The sequence below is a fragment of the Salmo salar genome, chromosome ssa13 (genome assembly GCF_905237065.1).
Source record: "Salmo salar chromosome ssa13, Ssal_v3.1, whole genome shotgun sequence".
Lineage (NCBI taxonomy): Eukaryota > Metazoa > Chordata > Actinopteri > Salmoniformes > Salmonidae > Salmo > Salmo salar.
Genome location: NC_059454.1, coordinates 28,322,410 through 28,341,506, shown reverse-complemented (window position 1 = coordinate 28,341,506; position 19,097 = coordinate 28,322,410). Strand labels below are relative to the sequence as shown.

General features: G+C 43.3%; 1 protein-coding gene across 2 annotated transcripts in view; it reads right to left on the bottom strand.

Annotated features, from left to right (window-relative positions):
- The window catches only part of LOC106566803 (nucleolar protein 4-like), a 190,939-nt gene that overhangs the window by 60,376 nt on the left and 111,466 nt on the right, over positions 1-19,097 (bottom strand). The window lies entirely within an intron of this gene.

Here is a 19,097-nt window from a genome sequence, read left to right as displayed (position 1 = left end):
CACGCAATGTCGACAAAACAAAGGTGCCGATCGTGGACTTCAGGAAACAGCAGAGGGAGCATACCCCTATCCACATCGACGGGACCACAGTGGAGCAGGTGGAAAGCTTCAAGTTCCTCTGTGTACACATCCCTTACAATCTGAAATGGTCCACCCACACAGACAGTGTGGTGAAGAAGGCGCAACAGCGCCTCTTCAACCTCAGGAGGCTGAAGAAATTTGTCTTGGCACCGAAAACCCTCACAAACTTTTACAGATGCACAATTGAGAGCATCCTGTTGGGCTGTATCACCGCTTGGTATGGCAACTGCACCGCCCGCAACCGCAGGGCTCTCCAGAGGGTGGTGCGGTCTGCACAACGCATCACCGGGAGCAAACTACCTGCCCTCCAGGACACCTACAGCACCCGATGTCACAGGAAGGCCAAAAAGATCATCAAGGACAACAACCACCCGAGCCACGGCCTGTTCACCCCGCTATCATCCAGAAGGCGAGGTCAGTACAGGTGCATCAAAGCTGGGATGGAGAGACTGAAAAACAGCTTCTATCTCAAGGTTCTATTTTTGCTTTACTCACCTCATATGTATAGACTGTATTCTATTCTACTGTATTTTAGTCAATGCCACTCCGACATTGCTCATCCTAATATTTATATAGTCCTTAATTCCATTATTTTACTTTTAGGTTGTGTGTATTGTTGTGAATTGTTAGATTTCACTTCACTGTTGGAGCTAGAAACACAAGCATTTCGCTACACCCGCAATAACATCTGCTAAATATGTGTATGTGACCAATAACATTTGAATTGATTTGAACTGTAGTGTTGCTCTCCCACTCTCCTGGGGGAAGATGAGGGGAGGAGAAGAGAGGAAGAGAGAGAACACTAGATAGAGGATATGGACAGTGTAATACACTAGCTACTGTACCTCGCATCTTTCTCTCCTCCGATGAAAGCAAATTCATATTCGCATTATGTACGAGCCTAAAAAAGGAGAGCGGGGAGAAGAATCCACACAGTTCCATACAGTAGTACCCCAGCTCCCCTCTCTTTAGAGGGACACAAACATTCATTTGGTGCATTTGGTAGTCATCTTTCTCAGATTGAATGATTATTAATATTCATGGAGACAGGCAATCTGGAATGAAATAGCTTTCTGGGGAGGTGTGGGCTGGAGGTACCACCACCGTGACCATGATGAAGGAAAGGCACATCCATTTTTCCTGTACAGTATTCATGTATGTCGGGCTGCTTCTGACACACTAACGTGTGAACTAGGACTGGACACAACGGGTGTCAGAGGCTGGGAGCCAGACTAGTTACAGTGTTCAAGTGTACAAGTTTTGTCAAGATGCACACTCCCTGGCAGTCAGTGGCATCTGACCAGAACAGAACAGAATGACCAAAGAGAGGAGAGGAGAGGGGGGTTAACAATGGGCCACTCCCTTTGGACTGACACTGCAGCTTCAAAGCGAAGGAGAGGGAAAGAGACGGAGAGAAAAAAGAAGAGAGAGAGGGAGAAGCAGAGGATGGGGTGGACTCTGAGGGCTGGGGGAAGGCCCTGAGAGGAACATGTGTAGTGTTAAAGGAACCATCTTCATTTTGCAAATGGGGAGAAGAGAGAGATAAAGTAAGAGAGGGAGGAAAGAGTGGGAGGGAATGAGATGGAGCGAGAGCGAGGGAGGGAGAAGGGAGATGGAGAGAGAGGGTGGACAAAAAAGAAAAGACAAAATGCAAGCAGAAAGGGGAGGGGGAGAGAGGGAGGGAGAGAGAGAGGGGGTTGGGGAAATAAGACAAGCAAATTCCTTTTTCCGCCAGTAGATTCCCAATATTTCACAGCGAAAAGTATTCACTCACATGCAGGAGATTCAATACCAGGGTACCATTTTTTTCTTTCTCACATCCTGAACCCAAGAGACCTATCTCTTATTCACATCTCTGTGCTAGAGAAGAGGAGTCCACAAACACATGGGACAAAATAGGCATCTGGACTGCCCTGATGCTGGTATATGTGTTATATTGTAAGCAGTGAATAGGACTTCTACAAAAGCACTGGGTTTTCATAAAAAGAGACACATAGAAAAATTATACTGCACTTTAAGACCTTCCTTCAGCAAATGCTCAGTTTGGGGATAAAGCTCCAATTGAATTATATGATGGATAAAATGATCACTGTAGCTTATTTCAGATGAGCGATCACATTCATTTCTGAGATAAGATCTTGTCCCCCCCCATGCCTCCCCTGTCTTTCACCCCTCCCCTCCCCAAACTTGAACAGAATGGATTATTGAAGGAAGGAGAACCCTAGATGTAATGTGGAATGTTCAGTCAATAGCAGTCAGGATGAGAGAGAAAGACTGGTCTGTAGGAATGCTTGAGTCCAGTGCCTTGGACAAAAGTCATATTACAGTAAATAAACTCCTCCAATACTGCTACAGAGTATTTCTGCTACAAAGTATGTCACATTCTCCATGGCTGCACTGAAAGATCATATATTCACACATGCACACAAGCATTCACACACATAGAAACACACACACACACACACGCAGACACGCAGACACACACACACCTGCAGAGTCCACCAGGCCAATTACAGCATGATTCAGCAGCATGGCTCTATTTAAAGAGCCCACATTCTTGCTCCCTCCTCAGAATGAGGTGTGTGTGTGTGTGTGTGTGTGTGTGTGTGTGTGTGTGTGTGTGTGTGTGTGTGTGTGTGTGTGTGTGTGTGTGTGTGTGTGTGTGTGTGTGTGTGTATGTACAGTCGAAGTTGGAAGTTTACAGACACCTTAGCCAAATACATTTAAACTCAGTTTTTCACAATTCCTGACACTTAATCCTAGTAAAAACTCCCTGTTTTAGGTCAGTTAGGATCACCACTTTATTTTTAAATTGTGAAATGTCAGAATAATAGTAGACAGAATGATTTATTTCAGCTTTTATTTCTTTCATCACATTCCCAGTGGGTCAGAAGTTTACATACACTCAATCAGTATTTGGTAGCATTGCCTTGAAATTGTATAACTCAGGTCAAATGTTACAGTTAGCCTTCCACAAGCTTCCCACAATAAGTTGGGTGAATTTTGGCCCATTCCTCCTGACTGAGTCAGGTTTGAAGGCCTCCTTGCTCGCACACGCTTTTTCAGTTATGCCCACAAATTCTCTACAGGATTGAGGTCAGGGCTTTGTGATGGCCACTCCAATAATTTGACTTTGTTGTCCTTAAGCCATTTTGCCAAGACTTTGGAAGTATGCTTGGGGTCATTGTCCATTTGGAAGACCCACTTGCGACCAAGCTTTAACTTCCTGACATCTTGAGATGTTGCTTCAATATATCCACATCATTTTCCGTCTTCATGATGCCATCTATTTTGTGAAGTGCACAAGTCCCTCCTGCAGCAAAGCACCTCCACATCATGATGCTGCCACCCCCGTGCTTCACGGTTGGCATGGTGTTCTTCGGCTTGCAAGCGTCCACCATTTTCCTCCAAACATAACGATGGTCATTATGACCAAACAGTTATATTTTTGTTTCATCAGACCAGAGGACATTTCTCCAAAAAGTACAACCTTTGTCCCCATGTGCAGTTGCAAACTGTAGTCCGGCTATTTTATGGCGGTTTTGGAGCAGCGGCTTCTTGCTGAGCGGCCTCTCAGGTTTTTGTCGATATAGGACTAGTTTTCCTGTGGAAATAGATACTTTTGTACCTGTTTCCTCCAGCATCTTCAAAAGGTCCTTTGCTGTTGTTCTGGGATTGATTTGCACTTTTCGCACCAAAGTATGTTCATCTCTAGGAGACAGAATGCGTCTTCTTCCTGAGCGGTATGACGTCTGCGTGGTCCCATGGTTTATCTACTTTTGTATTATTGTTTGTACAGCTGAATGTGGTACCTTCAGGCATTTTGAAATTGCTCCAAAGGATGAACCAGACTTGTGGAGGTCTACAATTATTTTTCTGGGGTCATGGCTGATTTCTTTTGATTTTCCCACGATGTCAAGCAAAGAGACACTGAGTTTGAAGGGAGGCCTTGAAATACATCCACAGGTACACCTCCAATTGACTCAAATGATGTCAATTAGCCTATCAGAAGTTTCCAAAGCCATGACATAATTTTCTGGAATTTTCCAAGCTGTTTAAAGGCACAGTCAACTTAGTGTATGTAAACTTCTGACCCACTGGAATTGTGATACAGTGAATTATAAATGAAATAATCTGTCTGTAACAATTATTGGAAAAATGTATTGTGTAATGCACAAAGTAGATGTCCTAACCGACTTGCCAAAACTATAGTTTGTTAACAAGAAATTTGTGGAGTGGTTGAAAAACTAGTTTTAATGACTCCAAACTAAGTGTATGTAAACTTCCGACTTCAACTGTATGTATGTATGTATGTACGTACAGTACCAGTCAAAAGTTTGGACACACCTACTCATTCAAGGGTTTTTCTTTATTTTTACTATTTTCTACATAATAGTAAAGACATCAAAACTATGAAATAACACATATGGAATCATGTAGTAACCAAAAGAAAGTGTTAAACAAATCAAAATATTTTACATTCTTTAAAGTAGCCACCCTTTGCCTTGATGACAGCTTTGCACACTCTTGGCATTTTCTCAACCAGCTTCACCTGGAATGCTTTTCCAACAGTCTTGAAGGAGTTCCCACATATGCTGAGTACTTGATGGCTGCTTTTTCTTCACTCTGCGGTCCAACTCATCCCAAACCATCTCAATTGGGTTGAGGTCGGATGATTGTGAAGGCCAGGTCATCTGATGCAGCACTCCATCACTCTCCTTCTTGGTCAAATAGCCCTTACACAGCCTGGAGGTGTGTTTTGGGTCACTGTCCTGTTGAAAAACAAATGATAGTCCCACGAAGCGCAAACAAGATGGGATGACGTATCGCTGCAGAATGCTAAATAAATCACAGACAGTGTCACCAGCAAAGCACCACCACATCTCCTCCTCGCTTCACGGTGGGAACCACACATGCGGAGATGATCCATTCACCTACTCTGTGTCTCACAAAGACACGGCGGTTGGAACCAAAAATCACAAATTTGGACTCATCAAACCAAAGGACATATTTCCACCGGTCTAATGTCATTTGCTCGTGTTTCTAGGCCAAAGCAAGTCTCTCCTTCTTATTGGTGTCCTTTAGTAGTGGTTTCTTTGCAGCAATTCGACCATGAAGGCCTGATTCACGCAGTCTCCTCTGAACAGTTGATGTTGAGATGTGTCTGTTACTTGAACTCTGTGAAGCATTTATTTGGGCTTCAATCTGAGGTGCAGTTAACTCTAATGAACTTGTCCTCTGCAGCAGAGGTAACTCTGGGTCTCCTTTTCCTGTGGCGGTCCTCATGAGAGCCAGATTCATCATAGCACTTAATGGGTTTTGCGACTGCACTTGAAGAAAGATTGTTCCTCATTAGGATCTATTGAGGAGAATGCTGGGGCAGTTGAACATCTACATAGATACTGTAGATTGTTGTTTATCCTGCTATGTGTGTATGTGTATTTTTACACAGTCCAGGAACAAAAAAGGTGTGTTCTCACTCTCACTGACACATAATGCAGAAAACACTGAGCTTGTTCCCCAGACGCGTACACACTGCTTTAATTTATGTGCATAAAGTAAATATTTCCCTGCTCCGATGCTTTCAAGGAACACACTGCTGAGTTCTACATGTCATCGCTTTTCTCTCCCACTGACACATATTGATACAGATTGGACGCAGAAAAACGATAGAAGATAGAGGTAGACTACATTACCAAAAGTATGTGGACACCTGCTCGTCGAACATCTCATTCCAAAATCATGGGCATTAATATGGAGTTGGTCCCCCCTTTTCTGCTATAACAGCCTCCAGTCTTCTGGGAAAGGTTTCCACTAGATGTCGGAACATTGCTGCGTGGACTTGCTTCCATTCAGCCACAAGAGCATCCAGCCGATGCTTGGCATTGCACATGGTGATCTTAGGATTGTATGAGGCTGCTCGGCCATGGAAACCCATTTCATGACATTGCCTAGTTAAATAAAGGATAAATGAAGCTTTCGACGAGAAGTTATTGTGCTGACGTTGTTCCAGAGGTAGTTTGGAACTCGGTACTAAGTGTTGCAACCGAGGACAGACGATTTTTACACGCTACACGCTTCAGCACTCGGTGGTCCGGTTCTTTGAGTTTTTGTGGCCTACCACTTTGTGACTGAGCCGTTGTTGCTCCTAGACGTTTTCACTTCACAATAACAGCACTTACAGTTGACCGGGGCAGCTCTAGCAGGGCAGAAATTTGATGAACTGACTTGTTGGAAAGATAGCATCCTATGACGGTGCCACGTTGAAAGTCACTGGGCTCTTCAGTAAGGACATTCTATTGCTAATGTTTGTCTATGGAGATTTCATGGCTGTATGCTCAATTTTATACACCTGTCAGCAACAGGTGTGGCTGAAATAGCCGAATCCACTAATTTGAAGGGGTGTACACATACTTTTGTATATATAGTATACTTGTTGATATATGCTATATTTCCATATCAGATAGAATGCTGTGTGAGACCAAATTTCTTTTGCAAAGATGAACTTGAAATTCATCATCGCCAAGAAATCATAACCCTCCCCTCCCCCCAAAGTCATGGTCAGGGACACATTGTGTGAGGATTTCCCCTCACTCTGGATGCAATCAGGCTACCAAAAGCGTATCCACTGGGCAACGTCATCAGCAGAAAGAGGCACCTTTTTTCATTAAACGTAGTAGGAAATATGTTCCTAGCGTGTGAGGAATGTGTTTGCTGGCTTCATAAATGCTAACCAGCTGCTTTAGAAAACATTTTTTTGTCCAGCTAGAGTTATACTAACCCGTTTGCAATCCCATTAGTGTTGCTTGCTAGCTTGCTGGCTAGCTACAGAGGTTAGCTGGCTACCCAGCTAGCAATGAGGAATCGGCCCAGAAGCGGCCCTCTTCCAGGGGGCCGGAATTGATTGATTCGGCTCGGAATCAAAATGGATGACTGCCCAGAATCGTCCAGTACATCGGGCCGTTTCTGTCTACCGGAATTCAGCGTCCCGATGCAAATGTAAATAAATGTATACAAAATTAAACAATTTAGTCCATTTAAATATTACAATTTTATTCATACAAATTATACCCATCCACAAAAAAAAATACATTTTGTGTCAGAGGAAACACCTGGTGACCGTGTCAGCGTGCATGCGCCTGGCCGCCACAGGAGTCGCTACTGCGCGTGTGAGGCAACAGGACTTTCGGTAGCCTGATCGTGTCCAGACTGAGGAGAAATTCGCACACGATGCATCCCTGACCACCTCCTGAAGTGGTCAGACAGATCTGAACACAATCAGACCACAAAGCAACCCATCTTTTCAATGCGATCTTTGTATTCTGATAGCAGAAGTCGCATGCAAGTGTAGACAAGACCAGAGACCCCCATTCCATTCCCATACTACACTGCTCTTGGCTACGGTAAATTAAATGTGTTGCAGATTTTTGTTCCGCATGAAAAAATCAGCAGGAAGGTGATCTCAATCTAGGTCACTGACATTTAGCGTGGCCACTCTCCTCTAAGGAATGTCATTAGGATTTTCATCATGTTTAATATGCAGCCTCTCGCGCTCATTGCGCTTGGTAGGCCAGTGCACACCGTGCCTGCAGTGTGATTTAGCACTAATTCATTTTATTAAGCCCCTCTCTCTATTGCTGCGCTCACTCTCTGTGTTTGGGGGAACTGCTTAGACACACCCCTTCTGGACCTCTCTCTCTCTCTCTCTCTCTCTCTCTCTCTCTCTCTCTCTCTCTCTCTCTCTCTCTCTCTCTCTCTCTCTCTCTCTCTCTCTCTCTCTCTCTCTCTCTCTCTCTCTCTCTCTCTCTCTCTCTCTCTCTCTCTCTCTCTCTCTCTCTCTCTCTCTCTCTCTCTCTCTCTCTCTCTCTCTCTCTCTCTCTCTCTCTCTCTCTAGAGGAGTGCTGCTGCTTACTGTATCTCTGATTCTCCATCTCTCCCTGACTGACTGACTTCAGGGGAAAGAAGTCTGCTAGTATTCTCATTAACTTCAGACACCATACTCTCTCACCGTCCTCAGTGAGAAGTGCCAGCTATTTCCAAAGAATATATGATTAAAGTCATTACAGCTTTCTATCATCAGGTTTGGTGAGACCGGTGAGACTAATGTAAGTGCACAGAACAATGTTTAACTTTGCACAAAACATACAAACAAATAAAAGGTCACAACAACTGTAAACTAGCTAGTCAGACAATCAGTAGACACTACGGTTTTTCACTGGGTTCACCAGGCATCCTCCCAAAGTGGAACACACACAACACGTCCAGAAACATCAACTTAAATGACTTAGGGGGCTAAGTGCTGAATTCAGCTCCAATTTAAAAAAGGCCCCCGGGGGCCAAACTCCACCAAAAGTCATATTCTCTCAGTCCACTGATGTTTCCATAATTCAATTATCTTGCTACAAAATGCAGCAGCACAGTACATTAATCACATTCACACCAAGGCATCTGCCTCATTTCATCCAGTCACTGTACGTGCCAAATGGCATCCTATTCCACACATAGCGCACTACTTTTGACCATGACCCATAGGTAATAAGAGTGCCAGTAATAAGAGTGCCATTTGGGACACAGCCACTCACTCTGCCCATCCTCTATGATCCCCACCGACTGTGTTTTAAAAGATAAGACATTAAAGATTGAAGATAAGACAAGACATTCTTCACCCTTCTCCTGTGCACACAACCTGTAAAAGATTTAACAATGGCGGAAACTCCCTCTTCAGCCAATACCTGGAGAAAGTGTCTCTGGGAAACCCTGGTCTAATCTTTGTAGGCCTGTGACCCCATTTTGATATTTTCTTTTAAATGTGAAAGAAATGACAATCAGTGGCCAATGTTTCCTTTTTTAATTTGGGCTATTACAAAATGTATTTGGATGTTCAGAAGATCATCAGGCAATCATTTTGATCTTCTGTTTCCCCCAGTCTGACTTAGTACCAAGTCTTGTCCACTCTATTCTAATGAGTCCTATGCAGGTTGTGGGTACATATACACTGAGTGTACAACACTTTAAGAACTCTTTCCATGACATAGACTGACCAGGTCAATCTAAGTGAAAGCAATTTTTTTTTTAATTTACCCTTTAACAGGAAAGAATATTGAGACCTAGGTGTCTTTTACAAATGTGCCCTGTATATAAAACATAAATATACACATTATACCTTACTGAAGAGCTCAGTGACATTTAACGTGGCACCTTCATAGGATGCCACCTTTCCAACAGCTCAGTTACAAAAGTGTCTGACCTGTTAGAGCTGCACCGGCCAACTGTAAGTGCTGTTATTGTGAAGTGCGAAGTCTAGGTGCAACCATGGCTCAGCCGCGAAATGGTAAGCCACACAAGCAATAATGGTCTGGGGCTGTTTATCATGGTTCGGGCTAGTCCCCTTAGTTACTGTGAAGGGAAATCTTAACGCTACATCATACAATGACATTCTAGATGACCCTGTGCTTCCAACTTTGTGGAAACAGTTTGGGAAAGGCCCTTTCCTGTTTCAGCATGACAATACCCTCTGCACAAAGCGAGGTCCATACATAATTGGTTTGTGGAGATCAGTATGCAAGAACTTGACTGGCCTGCACAGAGCCCTGACCTCAACCCCATCGAACACCTTTGGGATGAATTGGAACCCCGACTGTGAGCCAGGCCTAATCGCTCAACATCAGTGCCCGTCCTCACTAATGCTCTTGTGGCTGAATGGAAGCAAGTCCCCACAGCAATGTTCAAACAACTAGTGGAAAGCCTTCCCAGAAGAGTGGAAGCTGTTATAGCAGCAAAGGGGGGACCAACTCCATATTAATGAGATGTCCACATACTTTTGGTCATGTAGTGTATGTACACATTTAAAATACAAAAACCCAGTCATGGGAAGCACGAATAAAGCTATGATCCCTTATTGATACCACTTCAATCAGTGTAGATGAAGGGGAGGAAACAGGTTAAAGAATGATTTTTAAGCCTTGAGACAATTGAGACATGGATTGTGTAAGTGTGCCATTCAGAGGGTGAATGGGAAAGACTAAATATTTAAGTGCCTTTGAACGGGGTATGGTAGTAGTTGCCGGGCGCACCAGTTTGTGTCAAGAACTGCAACGCTGCTGGGTTTTTCACGCTCAACAGTTTCCCGTGTGTATCAAAAATGGTCCACCACCCAAAGGACATCCAGCCAACTTGACACAACTGTGGGAAGCATTGGAGTTAACATGGGCCAGCATCCCTGTGGAACGCTTTCAACACGTTGTAGGGTCCATTCCCCAACGAATTGAGTCTGTTCAGAGGGCAAAAGAGGGGGAGGGGGAGTTCCTAATGTTTGGTATACTCAGTATATTGTGTTCCTGAGTGTCTTATCTTTCAGTGAACGGTTCAAGAGATAGAGGCACATAATATGTAGGAAGAAAACAGAAACGGACATAATCCCGGTTCTATGAATAAAGCACGGATTTGGAGAAGCCAGCCAGGCTTTCTTTGGAGTGGTGGACTTGGGATTTTGGTCAACGGTAGTTGTGATTTGGTAGTTGCAGGCTGTCAGCAATCGTGTGTCTGTGTATGTGGATGGTTCGTCAGATGGATCCACACGTGTTGATGGACATCTCCAGCAGGATTTTATTCTGACATCTGCTATGGGCTACGGCATCGCCAAGATATTCCCTACAGCTAAACTGGATTTATGGCATTTTAGGAATGGAATATGGAAACCGGAGTTTAAGGTGTTTGTCGGGGCTGCGAGTTGCGGTAATTCAGCCATTCTGTGGCTCTGGGGGAGTTTTCTATAGGGCCTACCAATTACGGGCTAAACTGAAATGCCTCGGCCATGCATCCGATCACGGATCGGGTGGCATTTCGGCAAAGCCCCAAAGCCATGTTTTCTTTGGAGGGGTGGATTGTGGATTTGTATTTTTTTTAATGTTAGTATCAATGTGGTCACAGTTGGTTCTTGTTGAAGAGGCAGCAGATAACATTAGCTTGCTATAGCTAGCTATCCTCTAAATCCATTCTGAATAAACTTGTGGCTATTTCTATCTAGCTGGCCAAAATAAGTGAGCTAGAGTTTGTTTGTGTACTGCCATATGTCGATAACATAGCTAAGTTTGTCACTGGTATGTGCTAGTAAATATCAGAAATCTAGCCAGTTAAAAACTGGGGAGAGAGGGAGGAGAGAATTCACATTTTGTTTCATCTGCTGCTGGCATGCGGCTGTGAGGAAATTTCTACTATATTCACAACATATTGACACTATTACAATCTAATTTCATCAATTACACGTGGAAACCATTAGTTCACTCAAATACGTTTTCCCACATGTAATTGATGAAATTAGATTGATATAGTGTCAATATCTTGTGAATATAGTAGAAAAATCCTCACAGACGTTTTCCATACTAAAAAGTGAAGTGCTTAGCATGTATATATGGCTACAGGCAATATGTTCCTCCACTGTGCGAGTCATTTTTTATTTATTTATGAGTAAATTCTTATTCACAATGACAGCCTACCGGGGAACAGCGGGTTAACTGCCTTGTTCAAGGGCAGAACGACAGATTTTTACCTTGTCAGCTTAGGGATTCAATCCAGCAACCTTTTGGTAACCGGCCCAACGCTCTAACCACTAGGCTACCTGCCTTCCCAACCCGCAGTCATAGAAATTACCATCTTGCGTTTGGGGCTTTCCAGCAGTGTTCTTGGTTTTTATATGCGGGGAGTATAAAATTATACAATTGTAAACTAACAAATGATTCTTCAAGTTAGAACCCATTAATATACAGCACCAACTACATACTGATAAGGTCCATTATCTGCTACCTGGACTTTAAACCTAGTCACCAGGTGCCGGTTGCATCAGTCAGTTGTAGGCATATTGTAAAATGGCAATTCTAGGCCAATAATGGAGCAGGTGTAGGGTGTTTATTCAGGTAGGCTGACAGACAAGATTCCCAGGAGAAGGGAAAACAACACTTCCCACGCTATCGAGGCAACATATTGGCATTGTTGACATTGTATTTATTTCATTAAAGAGGCAATAGCCTGGTGTCTAGGCTAATGTTTTTGACTGGAAAGCCAGTTGGGGATTTTTTTTATTTAGTAAGGGCCCTAAATTCTTCCTCAATAATACCCAAACGGTAAGACAGAACTATAATGGTTTATTTATGGAGTGACTGGCATACATACACTATCCTATGTTTGGTTATGGCGTTCTCACAGTATCTTTTTAGTCCTGCCTCTGGCTCACTTTTTTACCATTTAGGCCTGTCTCACACTGTATCCTTTTAGTCATTCCTTACTCTCTCCTCCCCCCTTGCTCAGTGTATCCCTTCAGTCCTCCCTCCCTTTCCCTCACTGTATTCCTCTTCCTCACTGTCTCCTCCTTCCTCCCTCTGTCAGTGTATCCTTTCACAGTCCTCCCCCTCTCCATGTCTCTCCCACTGAGCTGTGCTGGGCTGTCTGAGGCCCTGCCTGCAGCATTGTGTTGTCTCTGGCCTTGAGAGGTGTAAGACAATGCTGAGGAAGAGAGGAGCGATAGAGAGAGAGAGCCCCTCGTTCCTGCTCTCCCTCCTACACAGCAGCCACACAAAGGGCCAGACTGTAGAGCCCCACCCGGCCCCGCTCCCACACACGGTCTCCAAGCCCAGCATACACAATGCCAGTCACATACACACATGCCCACGCGCACACACACACACACACACACACAGCCTCTACCTCAGTTGTCCAACCTGACCTCACAGCCAGAGGAAAACAAGGGGATAAACATTTCCCTCTGGCGGCTCGGGAAGCAGTGGAGAGAGATCCTACACAAAGGAGGGCAGAATGGACAGCCAGGAAACAGCATTGGGAGTGTGTGTGTGTGCTCTGATAGTTAAGTAGAGAGAGAGCAGAGAAGGTCTGACTGGGTGTTGATGTGAATGTGTGTGTGCCCGTGAATGCGTGCGTGTACATGTGTGCCGCTCAGTGATCACATGTATACTGGTGATGGGATTGACAGGAGATTCAGATACAAGACAGCTACAGTACCAGTCAACAGTTTGGACACCTACTCATTCAAGGGTTTTTCTTTATTTTTACTATTTTCTACATTGTACAATAATAGTGAAGACATCAAAACTATATGAAATAACACATATAGAATCATGTAGAGTAGTAACCAAAAAAGTGTTTAATAAATCAAAATATATTTTATATTTGAGGTTCTTCAAAGTAACCACCCTTTGCCTTGATGACAGCTTTGCACACTCTTGGCATTCTCTCAACCAGCCTCATGAGGTAGTCACCTGGAATGAATTTCAATTAACAGGTGTGCCTTGTTAAAAGTTAATTTGTGGAATTTCTTTCCTTCTTAATGCGGTTGAGCCAATCAGTTGTGTTGTGACAAGGTAGGGTTGGTACAGTCTACCGAAGATAGCCCTATTTGGTAAAAGACCAAGTCCATATTATGGCAAGAACAACTCAAATAAGCAAAGAGAAATGACAGTCCATCATTACTTTAAGACATGAAGGTCAGTCAATCCGGAAAATGTCAAGAACTTTGAAAGTTTCTTACATTTTACAGTTTAGTCATTTAGCAGGCACTCTTATCCAGAGCGACTTACAGTAGTGAATGCATACATTTCATACATTTATTTATTTATTTTTCTTCTCCGTACTGGTCCCCTGTGGGAATCGAATCCACAACCCTGGCGTCGCAAACACCATGCTCTACCAACTGAGCCACACTTCTTCAAGTGCAGTTGCCAAAACCATCAAGCGCTATGATGAAACTGGCTCTCATGAGGACCGCCACAGGAAAGGAAGACCCAGAGTTTCCTCTGCTGCAGATGATAAGTTCATTAGAGTTACCAGCCTCAGAAATTGCACCCCAAAAAATAAATGCTTCAGAGTTCAAGTAACAGACACATCTCAGAGGAGACTGCGAGAATCAGGCCTTCATGGTCGAATTGCTGCAAAGAAACCACCACTAAAGGACACCAATAAGAAGAAGAGACTTGCTTCGGCCAAGAAACACGAGCAATGGACATTAGACCGGTGGAAATCTGTCCTTTGGTCAGATGAGTCCAAATTTGTGATTTTTGGTTCCAACCGCCGTGTCTTTGTGAGACGGAGAGTAGGTGAACAGATGATCTCCGCATGCGTGGTTCCCACCGTGAAGCATGGAGGAGGAGGTGTGATGGTGTGGAGGTGCTTTGCTGGTGACACTGTCGTGATTTATTTAGAATTCAAGGCACATTTAACAAACATGGCTACCACAGCATTCTCCAATGATACGCCACCCCATCTAGTTTGCACTTAGTGGGACTATCATTTGTTTTTCACCAGGACAATGACCAAACACACCTCCAGGCTGTGTGAGGGTTATTTGACCAAGAAGGAGAGTGATGGAGTGCTGCATCAGATGACCTGGCCTCCACAATCACCCGACCTCAACCAAATTGAGATGGTTTGGGATGAGTTGGATCGCAGAGTGAAGGAAAAGCACCCAACAAGTGCTCAGCATATGTGGGAACTCCTTCAAGACTGTTGGAAAAGCATTCCAGGTGAAGCTAGTTGAGAGAATGCCAAGAGTGTGCAAAGCTGTCATCAAGCCAAAGGGTGGCTACTTTGAAGAATCTCAAATATAAAATATATTTACATTTGTTTAACACTTTTTTGATTACTACATGATTCCATATGTTTTATTTCATAGTTTTGATGTCTTCACTATTATTCTACAATGTAGAAAATAGTAAAAATAAACAAAAACCCTGAAATGAGTAGGTGTGTCCAAACTTTTGACTGGTACTGTATGTCAAGGAGTGAAACATTCACAAAATGAGGTGTCCAATGACATGTTCGTACAGTAAGACAGGCCTGCAGGTACTGAGGAGCAGGCTTTATTGTCCACCCAACCAGGAATAGATAGTGGGGGTGATGAGAGGAGGAGGTGAGCAGAGGAGGCTACCACGACAGGCAGCCCTCATGCAGCACTAAATAGGTGAGAGAAAGAGACAGAGTGAGAGAGAGACGCAACCCTGTGATTAACATTAGAGGAAGGCACAGAAGAGAAGAGAACACATCTCTGGTGTTAACCGCGTTCCTACAGACAGTACCTCGTTAACAGGAGCCATGTTCTGAGATGACACTCATGGATCCGTAAAACTAAACAAGCGTGCGCATCTTTTCAGAGTTCTTCTCTTACTAATAATATTGACAATGGCACTAGGCTATAATCCACACAGTAGCCAACACATAGAGCTCACTGTACGCCTACTAGATCATGCAATCGTTCCATTGAAGGCCTGGCTCATAGAAAAGGGGACTGAAAGGGAATGGAGAGAGACAAAAGAGGGGAGGCTGCCCCTGTTGTGTTGAGCCTGTGATGGGGATGTGTCTGAGCTTTGTCACTTGTAATCTGGGAGGCTGGGGCAGGCAGTGGCAGGGTAGGTGGCTGGGTTGACTGGCTGCTGGATGGGGGGGGGAGGTGGTGCTGATGGGGTGGAGGGGCTGCTGGTTATCGATACTGGCGCAGGAGGAGGAGGAGTCAGGAGTGGCCCACTATTTGGCCGTGAAGGACTGCACAAAGACTCTCTCCACTTCTCAGCTTCTCTGGGCTAATAGCCGATGGGGGTTTTCTAGCCTTATGAATAACAATAGGAAGTGGGACTGAGGTAGGTCGCACTAAGAGCCACACACTGCTGGAAACAAAGGAAAGTATGATTAGGCTATGCTCTGGCTCTAAACCTGTACAAACGCAACAACAAACAACCTATTTTGTTCCAACCAAGCCTTTCCTACCTTCCTTAAAATCACTGATGTAGGCTATTAAGTAAAAGCAAAAAGTGAAGCTCATATCGGTGAGTGTAATTATCACATGTCCGAGGGTTCACCCTTGAAAGAGGTGTTTAGTATTCACTGTGTGAGCCAGCGTGTGTTATTCAGTGGTGGCCACAGCCGTACAGCCAGCACCTTCTTCCCTGAACTACAGATTATTAACACTTTATGGCCTGCTGTAAAACTGCATGACCGCAATCAAGACGTAGATCTGGTCTGTGCTTTAGCCAGCTAAAGTTTTAATGTTACACAGACCAACACAACGATAAAGTAGATGCAAGCAAACTCAATTTAAAAGAAAAGTTGGCTGTGTCATTCTTGTTTTTGTGGTTGTGTGTGTTGTTTCATGAGGGGGGATAGGAACATACAGCACCAGAGGAGAAGAGAACTGTCTGTCTGTCTGTCTGTGTGTGTGACCTTCTGACCTTTGTTCTCATTGTGTTTAATGCTCTCTTGTACAAGATGGAGGCACTACCAGCCACTGAGCTTCATTCCGGGAGTAAAGTGCTGGCACTCTGTAGCTGCGTGCTCTCCCCCTCCCAATCACACACACACAGCCAAGATTACAGCATGCTGCTGGTGTCTCCTATCTTCCTTTTACACCAGGCAAAGGACTTTTCATAAAACACACACATAAAACCCCCACAGCCACCCAGTCCCCAGTCCCAACCTGTTCTCTACCCCCACAAACCCCCACCAACCCTCCTCCTCTGTGTTACACTGTTGAGTTCAAGGCCAACCACCAGCATTGTCTTGTTTATCTGAAGCTTGTTTTCAGTACAAATACTACTCCAAAAGATGTTTAACAATAAGCAGAGGAGCATCTCTGTAGACACTCACTCTAACAACAGATACACAACTATTAGGCCTTCAAAATGCTGGATGTTGAAAGCAGAGACATAAGGGATTAACACTTGGTCCTGTACTTGTATCATGCCAGCCAGACACTCAGAGAGTCAAGACCATTATTCACATGTTTCCAATGTATACGTGCAATTTCTCCACATTGTCCATAAACATTAAGTTTGCCATCATCTTGGGCAAGATGTCTTTAAGTAGTTTAATTGACAACAGATAAACAAACACATAGCATCACAGACATATAATACTGATATTACACTGCACACTAACTTTATTTAGACCTATGTCTATGACTGAGCTCTAAGCAAGAGAAAAACAGGAGACAACTATTAACACATAGCCTAAAGAGTGTCTGACCGGAGCAGGAAAGGGAGCGGACTGTGTGTGTACAGCAGGACTATATAGCTAACTTTCTGACTGAATTTGTTGTTTCTCAATATGCATATTACTATGCTCTGAGCATGCAAATTGGAGCAGGAAACATCCAGAGTATGAGTCCAAATCAAAGTATGTGAAATGAAGCACAGAGGGCAGTTCTCAGATGTGTACTTCGTTTGTACACATTTTGAACCATCGATGCATGCTTCAACTGAAATATTCCCAGGACTGTTGACGTAATGATGTAACCACGTAAAAAACGATGCAAAATGTATTGAAACCAATGGTGGCTGGTTTTGAGCTGAAGCGAGAGAAAATGAACTCTGACTTCGAAATTAAAAATTGCCCACACATCTAATATGTTTCCTGACTAAAATATTTTATATTGATACATTAATAAATACATACTGTGTTCATTTTGGCATGGCTAGAATATCCACTGTAGTGGGCGTAGACCGCAGGCTAACTGACGAAGAATTCATAGCGAATGTTGGCCATCTACCCTGCATAACAACATTCATTTTACAGTGCCTTCAGAAAGTATTCACACCCCTTGACTTTTTCCACATTTTGTTGTGTTACAGCCAGAATTTTAAATTGATGAAACATTTTTTTTTGTCACTGACCTACACACAATACCCCATAATGTCTATCAACATTTTTAAACAAATTAATAAAAAATGTAATCAAAATGTATTCAACCTCCTTGTTATGGAAAGCCTAAATAGGTTCAGGAGTAAAAATGTTCTTAATTAAGAAGTCACATAATAAGTTGCATGGACTCACTCTGTGTGCAATAAGTGTTTAAAATCATTTTTGACTGACTACCTCATCTCTTTACCCCACATATAAAATTAGCTGTAAGGTCCCTCAGCCGAGCAGTGAATTTCAAAACACAGATTCAACCGAAAACCAGGGAGGTTTTCCAATGCCTCGCAAAGAAGGGTACCTATTGATAGATGGGTATACATTTTTAAAAAGCAGACATTGAATATCCCTTTGAGCATGGTGAAGTTATTAATTACACTTTGGATGCTGTATCAATACACCCAGCCACTACAAAGACACAAACGTCTTTCCTAACTCAGTTGCCGGAGAGGAAGGAAACCGCTCAGGGATTTCACCATGAGGCCAATGGTGACTTTAAAACAGTTAAAGTGTAATTGCTGTGATAGGAGAAAACTGAGGATGGATCAACAACATTGTAGTTACTCCACAATAATAAACTAATTGACAGAGTGAAAAGAAGGAAGCCTGTACAGAATAAAAATATTCCAAAACATGCATCCTGTTTGCAACAAGGCACTACAGTAATACTGCAAAACATGTGGCAAAGCAATTAACTTTTGTCCTGAATACAAAGTGTTATGTTCGGGGCAAATCCAATACAACACATTACGGAGTACTACTCTCCATATTTTCAAGCATAGTGGTGGTTGCATCATGTTATGGGTATACTTGTAATTGTTGAGGATAGGGGAGTTTTTCAGGATTAAAAAGAAATGGAACTAAGCACAGACAAAAATCCTAGAGGACAGCCTGGTTCAGTCTGCTTTTCACCAGACACTGGGAGATGAATTCACATTTCAGCAGGACATTAACCTAAAACACAAGGCCAAATATACACTGGAGCTGCTTACCAAGAAGACAGTGAATGTTCCTGAGTGAGGATGGAGATACAGTTTTGACTTAAAATCTACTTGAAAATCTATGGCAAGACCTGAAAATGGTTGTCTAGCAATGATTACCAACCAATTGAACAAAGCTTGAAGAATTTTGAAAAGAATAATGGGCAAATGTTACACAATCCATTTGTGTATCCAGAAAGACTCACAGCTGTAATGGCTGCCAAAAGTGGTTCTACAAAGTATTGACTCAGGGGTGAGAATACATGTGTAAATAAAATATTTCTGTATTCCATTTTCAACACATTTGCAAACATTTCTAAAAACATGTATTCACTTTGTCATTTTAGG